Source organism: Mus caroli, chromosome 5, assembly GCF_900094665.2.
Source record: "Mus caroli chromosome 5, CAROLI_EIJ_v1.1, whole genome shotgun sequence".
NCBI lineage: Eukaryota > Metazoa > Chordata > Mammalia > Rodentia > Muridae > Mus > Mus caroli.
The window spans coordinates 59,932,055-59,940,882 of record NC_034574.1 but is presented as its reverse complement, the minus strand read 5'-3'; the positions used below and the strand labels follow the sequence as shown (position 1 = coordinate 59,940,882).

Genomic DNA, 8,828 nt, shown 5'->3' with positions numbered 1-8,828 from the left:
GCATTTCATAGAAACTATTCAGTGGATGTCAGTTACTGCTGGGCTGCAAACATGAAGGTAGGGGCTGTGATTTGCTTCTAGGTCTTAGTAAGGGGATCTTGTGGAACCTCAATAAACTCTTGCTGTGTAAAGAAAAAAAAAGAATAATGCCCATTTTCACTGTAGGGAGGATGAGTCTGAATTTACTATCTGATTGAGGAGTGCGTTGTCAAAGAGCCATTACTTAGTAGTTATAATTATTTTCAGAATTACCTTTCTAGAGGAGATGGTAGGTAGCATCGTCTGTGTATAGCAGAATCCCCATGACTAGTTCTCGGATGGCAGCTGCATCAGTACCTGGGGATTTGATACTTACGGGCGCTTGTGCAGCACGGCACAACGACTCATCCAACCCCTGGAAACGCGCCTAGCATGCTGCTTCAGCAACCTTCCCAGATGAGTCTGACCTAGGCATCAGTTTAACACCCCTTGGCTTGATGGAGAAACAAATCAAGGACCTCCAGGTGCCTGCAGTAAATCCACTTAATGCCTAACGAACAGGTAGCAAGTAGATAATGCTTTTCCTTGTTCTCAGGCGTATTTCTTGCCTGGCGTTATCTCGCTGTGATTTTCCAGGGCAGGAATGTTCCTGTGTGGGGGGATGAGGAGGCAGAAGGCAGGAGAAAGTTTCACCTTTTAACATTCAGTTAGCCTGGAAGGCTGTGGGCAGCTCTCATCTTGGGGTATTTTTCCATTCTACAGGAACGCAGACGCGTGAGAGAAGAGTTTCCCAGACTGCCTTTTGGTGCAGACAGACGCTAGGCCACCTGGAGGGGATACCCGGGCTGCCCCGCAACCCCCAGCCTCTGGGTGTCACCCTGGCTCCCCTTGCCTCCCTGCTGTGCCGCAGCCCGGCCGTCTCCACCTGCAGGGGTCGCCCTGGGAGCGCGGCCCGCCCCCTTCCGCCGCGGCCTCCGCCCCCGGCCCCGCCTTGCTGGGTTCGCCCGGCTCCGCCAGGCCCCTCCAAGCCTTTCCTCGCGCAGCCGCCGCCAAAGCCTGGAGAAGTGGAATCTCGCCGCCGCTGCTCCCTGCGCGGGCCTCGCGGAGCCGCACTGGGCATGCTCAGTCGCCGGAGCCAGTGCTGCTCTAAGTAGGAAGCTCGCGTGCTGCAGCCCGCAGCTGATCCGGGTGCTCAGCGGACTGCGAGACCTGGGAGCCGGGTCCGGAGCCGATCGAACGCCGCGCAGCGCTGGTGAGCCCCGCTTCCTTCTATGCCTTCAGCCCGGGGATCCGAGGGATGGCCCGGAGTGCGCCGCGGGAGCCGGGCAGCCGGCGAGCTTGGCTGCTTGTGCCCTCGCGGCTGCTGCTCGGTTTCTGGCGGTCACCGCCGGTCGCCCAGCCGCAGCCCCAGCTGCAGCAGCTGCCGTCGCATCTGCAGCAGGCGTCCGCTGCGGAGTCCCGCTCGCCCCGCGCCCGCGCCGCAGGGCCGGCGCTCTGGCTGCGGGCTCGCCCCGTCACTCCCATTACTCCCTCACTCCCACCCGGAGCTGGGGCTCGGCAGGGCCGGGTGAGGACACCGGGTCGCAGGGCTGTGCCCGGGCGGAGACTGCGGAGGGCAAAGTGCGGGTGGGCGCGGGCGACCGGTAGCGCACGCCCCCTTGCCCTGGGGCCGGCCTGCCTGCCGGGCGGCGCGCTCTTGCTGGAGATTCAGAGACCTGGCTAGCGTCTCCCGGGGTGCAGAGAACCCAGCTCTGCAGAAAGGAGGAGAGGGCAAAGTTCCTGTCCCCTCTGCAGCGCTGAGAGCGTTTTAACTAGAAAATGGCTGTGTGCCGAGGGCCGGATCAGGGAAGCCGGTCATCGGGGTCCCGAACGCCCCACTGCTGCTTCCTGGGAGGAATGGTGGCTCAGACGCCAGAAATGACATTTGTGCGACGAAAACTAGCTGGGCGGAGGGAGGATGCGGGAGTCCCGTAGAAACAATGATAGGTGGTCTCTCCATTGATGGAGAGGTCTGAAAACAGGAGGTCAGGCCCAAAAGGCCAAGGGAGTGTGGGGCTTAAAGAAAAAAAAAAAGCAGGAGAAATCAGATGAAGAATTGGGACCGTTTTGTAGCAAGATTCTGCACAGCCGCGACTGTCCCGATCGCTTGGGGGATGGACTGAGTGGTTTGAGAGGGCTCACATGAAGAGAGAATTAGGTCAGTGTCTGAAGCCCAGAGGGCTCTTAGAGGGGGCAGTTTTAAAAAGTCTTGTCCCTGACTTTGCCTTGTGCTCAATGTCTTAAATGAAAGTCATAAAACGATAACAGCAATATCATTTTGATATCAAGAAATAAGAAACTTTGTGAGGCTGGCCCTTTTTGTTGTTTCTTCATTTTACCGATTTAAGAATAAATTGTGACAGCTGATCTGTTGTTTTGGGATTTGGCACCTTAAATCTAAATTTTCTTTCTTGTCATGATACTATAGATCCTTTCCTGAAATGGCCATGGTAGTAGTACCTGAATTCTTGTGGCTGACCTTGCGGAGACAGGATTCTGGGAGGGAGCATTTCTTTATGAAGTTAGGAACAGGCTTTGTCTTGTTTCAGGATTTCTCCGAATTTGGAGACTCTTAGCAGAATCTTAGAGATGGCATCTGTTTGGGAAGATGGTATTTGTCCTGAGGATGGGGACCCCTCTCCCCTCCCCCCTCCCCAGGCAGGCAGAAATGTGGTGGGAACAAGGGTGGCTGGAGTGGGGAGTGGTCCCATCTGTGGAGTGTGGGGGTGGGGTAGGGGATGTCGCAGATGCAAGAGGTCTGCCACTGTCCTTTTGAACTTGTTATGTTAGGTTGATAGACACCTTCGGAAAGTTCCCAGAAACAGAAAGCCATGTGCCAGGCTTTGAGAAAGGACTCAGGTTGGGACCCTATTCTGGTTCAAGTGTGGCTGCTGTCCTCTGACACTGTTACTTCTTCCCCAAATGGATACTTTAAACTATTCACCTTTAAGGAGCTGGGTAGAATCCTGCAGTCTGAACCTTTGTAAAGAGGTAGTTGAAAAGCTGGAAGAGCTACAATGTAACAGAGTAATACTTTACATTAGTTTCAATAATATGAACACAGGCTACAACATTATCTAGGAAAAGACAAATATTACAAGAACACGTGTGCAAGCAATATTTTAGAACAGTTATTTTGTATGTCATGTTTCTATTTTCTGAGGGCTTTTCCTGCCAGAGGAGAAGCAGCAAACAAATATTGGATTCTTTTTCTGTTGGAGCAGGAACCAACACTTGAAACCCTTCCCATGAGTACTAGAATTGTGTTCTTCTTGTTGCTTACCCTGATTAGTGGCTATCTAAATTTATCTAAGAAAAAAATGGAATCTTACTATCTTTCTATCCACACCTTTAAAATAGACAGTACCTTTGGATATAATACCTTTTGTATCCCAGAGACATACCACAGTGTTTTATAGCTACTCGCTACACTAACAGGAATGAGTTTTAGAAAAACATTGTATTAAGTTATTATTGATTATGTGGGTGATACTCTCCTTGCCTGGGTTAAGAAATCTCCGATTTGATCAGTGGCTGTTCCTGACAAAACTGATATTCTGCTCTTTACATGCAGTGTCTTGTATGTGATGTATGTGGGCATGCCTGCATATGTGCCTGTACTTATCATATGCACATTCGATGGTCAGAGGATCCTTTGGTGTAGATCCTGCTAACCTTCACCGTTTTTTTGAGACCGAGTTTGGTCTTTATTGTTGACTGTTCTGCATACCAGGCTAACTGGCCTTGAGAACCTTGGAGGAAAATCCTATCTTTACCTTTTCATCTTGCAGAAGGAATACTGTATTATCATGCCGGGCTTTAATGAAGGTCTTGGGGAGTTAACCCAGGCCCTCACCTTTGCAGGGCAAGTACTTTGCCAATGGAGCCATCTCCCTATCTTCTCATGTTTCCTTTGCTTATGGTACGTTGACATAAATGCCACCCACCCAAGGAAAACCCCTTTATGAGGTGGAGACTTCAGACCCCAATAACAATCTCACTGTGAAGTTTCCTCTCATAGGAGGAGAATATTTCAATGTGTCCCATTACTATTCCCTAAGCATTCTCGCATTCTCTTCTGAGACATCTTTGATTTGTTGTTTAGGATTAGGTCTGAGTAGAAGAGCGTGCCTTACGAGTGACTCGAATGCTTGTAAGAAGCCTCCGTCCCGCGTTTTAAAACCTGCTTTGTGTTTATTTATTTTCAGTGGTGTTGTAGTACTAGCAAAAAAGAATTAAATCTAGGGATGATAAGCCAGAATTGCCCATCTTAAAGTGTCATTGGTGCATACTCTGCGTGATGACATGTGTCAGTGGTGTGCTTTGTAGCTGTAATGACTTGTCTGAGGCAGAGTGGCAGGCTCCATCAAGGGTCTGGTAGGATTTGATAGAAAGCTCACCAAGCAGCGACTCTAATGTCTTTGCTCCTGTACCCTGCTCCTCCGTTAGTCCTGCTTACTCTGTGACCTGGAGAAGTTAATTCACTTCTTGGAAGCTCAGTAGAATGAGATTTGCAATAGGATACACCCTCTGGTTGGTTTACTGAGTCCTTGGCCTGGTCCAGAGGCCTATAATATAGCCATTCAAGGAGAGAGGAGTTCATTTAGCACATAGTTCTGAAGAGGAAGGGCGAGTTCCTCTGCTAGGGAAGGAAGGCTTGGCATAGAACATAGGTAAGGCTGATTTTGTGCATCTCAGAGCCTGTCCTGCCCTGGGTTTGCCTTAACACCCTTCCTTCTTGGTCAGTTCCTGCTTCCCATTGAGTTTTTCTTTTACTACAAAATAATTGTTATCACTGAACTCTGAACCTGTGGTCTTCTGGGTAGGAGGCAGAGTCGGGGTTAGGCTTGGCTATCAGACTTTGAAAACTTTTTTTTTTTTTTTTTTAGCATCCTCTGAAGAGAGACTTTCTGCTTTTAGGCTCCCAGCCCATGTAGAAGACTCTACCAGTTGCAGGGGAAGCCTTCTGTGACTCGGTTGCTGATCTCTACCTTGTAGAACTTTAGCAGAGCTTCCCTATGTGTTATCCTTCGCCTTCTGCCCTTAACGAGAGGTGCAGCTCTTGGCCATAGGAACTGGTTGCCGCTGTCATTTGAGGTGAGCATCTTCCCTGGCTGTGCAGGTGTTTGTGGTCTGCTGCTGCAGTAGCAGAAGTACCAGCTAGATGGTGATGGGGCTGAGGATACAGGGCGCCTGTTCCATTCTGGGTTGTGCTGTTCCATTCTGGGTTGTGCATACATTGCTTTCAGGATGCTCACAAAACTCTGCACTGTTAGTCTTTAAGTGAGGCAGGAGAAGGTAGCCAGAGTTACTGCAGCACTTAAGTAACAGTGAGGGCAGTGACATCAGGGCCTCTGGCCTGGAGGATTCCGAATGCCTGCAAGGAGCAAAGCAAGAATTGCAAACATGGGAAGAGGTCAGGCGGTGAGAACGGAAAAGGTAGGGAGAGGAGGTAAGACATCACCATGTAGTCAAACCTAGGGAGCCTGGATCTAATTAATCGCCTAGGAGGTCAGCACACTGACCAACTTACTAACTGACCAACTAACAACAAAAGATAGGGACAAAACAAAACAGAACTAAAGGAAAAAAAGTGACAATGTATAACTTCCTGGTATATAGGATGTATAGAATGCATGAGTTCACCGAGACAAAGGAGAGAGAGCATAGAGCAGAATAATGGGGTGAAATAGGCCCGAAATGTTTTCTTCATGTTAATGACTTGAGAGTGTTAGGTTAGCCATTGTGTCCTTTTCCTCTTGTGGATGCTGCAGGATTTTGCCTAGCGGGGCAGTACCTGAAGTTTCTGAACTTGAGCTATATCGGCAAGCCTGCTTCAAGGAATGCTTGGAGTGGGAGGAAGTGTGGCTTTGTTATTTTTAGTTGACTAAAAAAAAAAAAAGAAAAGAAAAGGAAAGGAAAAAAAAGTGCAGACTTTTGAACTGAGCTAGGAGGAGCGTGCTTTAGAGGATGCAACTGGACCGACTTTGTAGAGTTCTGAAGAGGAAGGGCGAGTTCTGCTGCTGGGGAAGGAAGGCTTGGCATGGAAGATGGAACGGGATGTAGCATGTCCAGTCCACCACCTTAGAAAACAGATCTCCATTTGTAGGCATTGCAGAAGTGAACGGTTTGTGTCTATGCAGAGCACAGTGCAGGCTCTGAGGGCTGAGAGTCTATCGGTGACATTTTCATTGTTCTTACTACAGTGATAACGGCGATGTTAAAGCCAGGATTTTATTGGTGTTCAAATGAGGAGAGCTGCCCCTTTCTTTGAGATTATGCCCTTCCAATTTTGGGGTAAAAATCTTCTCTGAAGGGGTGGGAATATTTTCATTTGGCAGCTTAATGGTCCATGAAATTGCTAAGTCTGGGAATCTGGTCCTGAGATGCACAGTTCTGCCCTTGGGATTGAGTTAGTAGCAAAGCCAGACCAACACACAGAGCTTGTGGGTGGGCTGCTAAGGCCCCTGGGCCTTCCAGGAATGTAGAGTGACCCAGAGTCGCAGGAGCTGTGAAGGAATTCATTTTGAAAGTGCCCTGGGAACTTGTGTGAGCATTTTTGAATTATAGCCCAAGAATGGCCAGCAGGATGCCAGGATGAAGGACAAGGGCCTGGGAGAGCAGACAGGGCAATGTGAAGTCAGCAGGCAGGCCTGGAGATGTATCTTGGCATTTGTTTGTTTGCATGGAGATCTCTTTCTGGCAGAGCAACATGCTTTTGCAATTTGGAGATGGTGATTCTAGGAATTGCTGTTGGAAGCAAGACCATTGGATCATGAATTGCTTAATAGTCTTCTTCATGTGGCCTCCCACGCTATGTGGATGAACCTGAGATGCTTAGGGGGAGCTTAAGAATGGTTGGCTCCTGGAAATGGCTGCTTTTCACCTTTTTTGTTTTTTTGTTTTTTTGTTTTTTGGTGGTATTGGGTTGACGGGGGCAGGGGAAGAAAAAAAAACTTTGGTTTGAAATAATAGTTTAACATAGTAAAGAATGTGTTTCAGGCAACACTAGAAGTCTGTTGAGCTTACCACTAAGAAGATGTATCAGTCACTAAAGCACTTGCCAGACAAGCATAAGGACCAAAGTTCAATTCCCAGCACCCGTGAACAAGCTAGGCATTGTGCCTGTAACCCCAGCTTTGGAGAGGAAGAGGCAGGAAGATCTTTGGGGCTTGCAGGCCAGCCAATCTAGCTGAGTAGGTGAACTTCAGGGTCAATGAGAGAGACCCTGTCTTTAAAAATAAGGAAGAGATCTGGGTGGTGGTGGCACATACCTTTATTCCCAGCACTCAGGGAAGCAGAGACAGGTGGATTTCTGAGTTCAAGGCCAGCTGTGAACTCACTCTACAGAGTGAGTTCTAGGACAGCCAGGGCTACACAGAGAAACCCTGTCTCAAAAAAAGAGAGGGAGAGAGAGAATGAGAGAATAATTTGAGGAATGTGAACACCATTGACCTCTAACCTATGTATGTACATATGTTTACATATGAGAACACATGTAAACATGTCTATAAAATCTGTGCTTAATCATCTCACTGATCCTAATAATATCAACCTTACCATGAAATTCTTTGAGCTCAGAGCTCCATGGCTGTTGTGCCATCTAACCCTCAGGAAACCCTGTTCCTATTTTAGAGATAAGAAAGCTAAGGTCTTTTCTAATAGGCTGTACAGTGGCCATCCTGTTGTCCTGGACCTTCAGTAAATACCGAGGAGACCACTGGTTGCCAAGTGACAGGATGAAGAGATAACATTTATTTATTAGGAGCCAACTGTGTGCCTGCAGCTCTACAGGAAGCATTTCATTTAACTCTTTGGGGTATAGCTTCATTTCCCATTTGACAGTTTGCCGTGCTTTAGAAAAGTTAGAGGCCTTGTCCAGGCCCTACACAAGACTTGTCTTGTCACCATACCATTAAACTTCCTTTAGCTCAGTGTTTGGGGAAAAGGTAAAAATGTTACCTCCTATTTGATTTCAAAGCACACAGTTAACTGGCATCTGCCTGATGGTGGCACTGCTATTTTGGCTCCCAAGTGCATTTTTTTTTTCATGTGATTTTCCAGACATTGGAAACTAGGAGTTGCTCTGTTGACTCTCTGGGCATTTCCCAGGATAGATTGCTTCTGTATAAAATAAGGGGGATCTGGTGAGTTGTCATCACATGCAAGTACCAGAAAGCTGAGCCACTGGATAAGGATTTCAGGGCCACCCTAGCAGGCTCAAGGCTGGTCTGAGGTTCTGACTCCTGGGGCCTTGGCCTGAAACCACGGGAGATGTTGTGTTTCCCTGAGTATCATGCTTGTTCTTTGCTGCTGACTGTGTTCTTAACTTGAGGGTCTTTGTTTAGTTTGTTCAGTAGTCTTGTTCTAGGCAAAGGCCAGGCTACCTTCTACATTGAGTATCTTGTATTGCTGGGCAGTGCTATCTGTAAGTGGAAGTACTGTGTTTAGCTGAAGTACTTACTGTCTGTCGGTCGAAATACTGTATATGGCTGGGCAGTGCTGTCTGTAGGTAGAAGTACTGTGCATAGCTACAGTACTGTCTCTAGGTAGAAGTATTGTGTATAGATGGGCAGTATTGTCTCTGGGTAGAAGTACTGTGTATGACTGGGCAGTATTGTCTCTGGGTAGAAGTACTGTGTATAGCTACAGTACTGTCTGAAAGTACTGTGTATAGATGGGCAGTACTGTCTATAGTTGAAAGTACTGTGTATAGCTGGGCAGTACTCTCTGTAGGTGGAAGTACTGTGTATGGCTGGGCAGTACTCTCTGTAGGTGGAAGTACTGTGTATGGCTGGACAGTACCGTCT

At 48.1% G+C, this 8,828-nt stretch overlaps 1 protein-coding gene across 12 annotated transcripts in view; it reads left to right on the top strand.

Moving 5' to 3' along the window:
• Positions 1-947: 947 nt before the first annotated feature.
• Apbb2 (amyloid beta precursor protein binding family B member 2) overlaps positions 948-8,828 on the top strand; it is a 326,762-nt gene continuing 318,881 nt past the window's right edge. For 5 of the 12 annotated variants that reach the window (XM_029477229.1, XM_021162014.2, XM_029477230.1 and 2 more), the window contains exon 1: positions 949-1,231. The gene's annotated coding sequence lies outside the window, so the exon portion shown is untranslated. Of the gene's footprint in view, positions 1,232-4,907; positions 5,116-8,828 lie in introns of all 12 variants that reach the window. The other 7 variants (XM_021162015.2, XM_029477234.1, XM_029477232.1 and 4 more) reach the window with 3 other exon arrangements.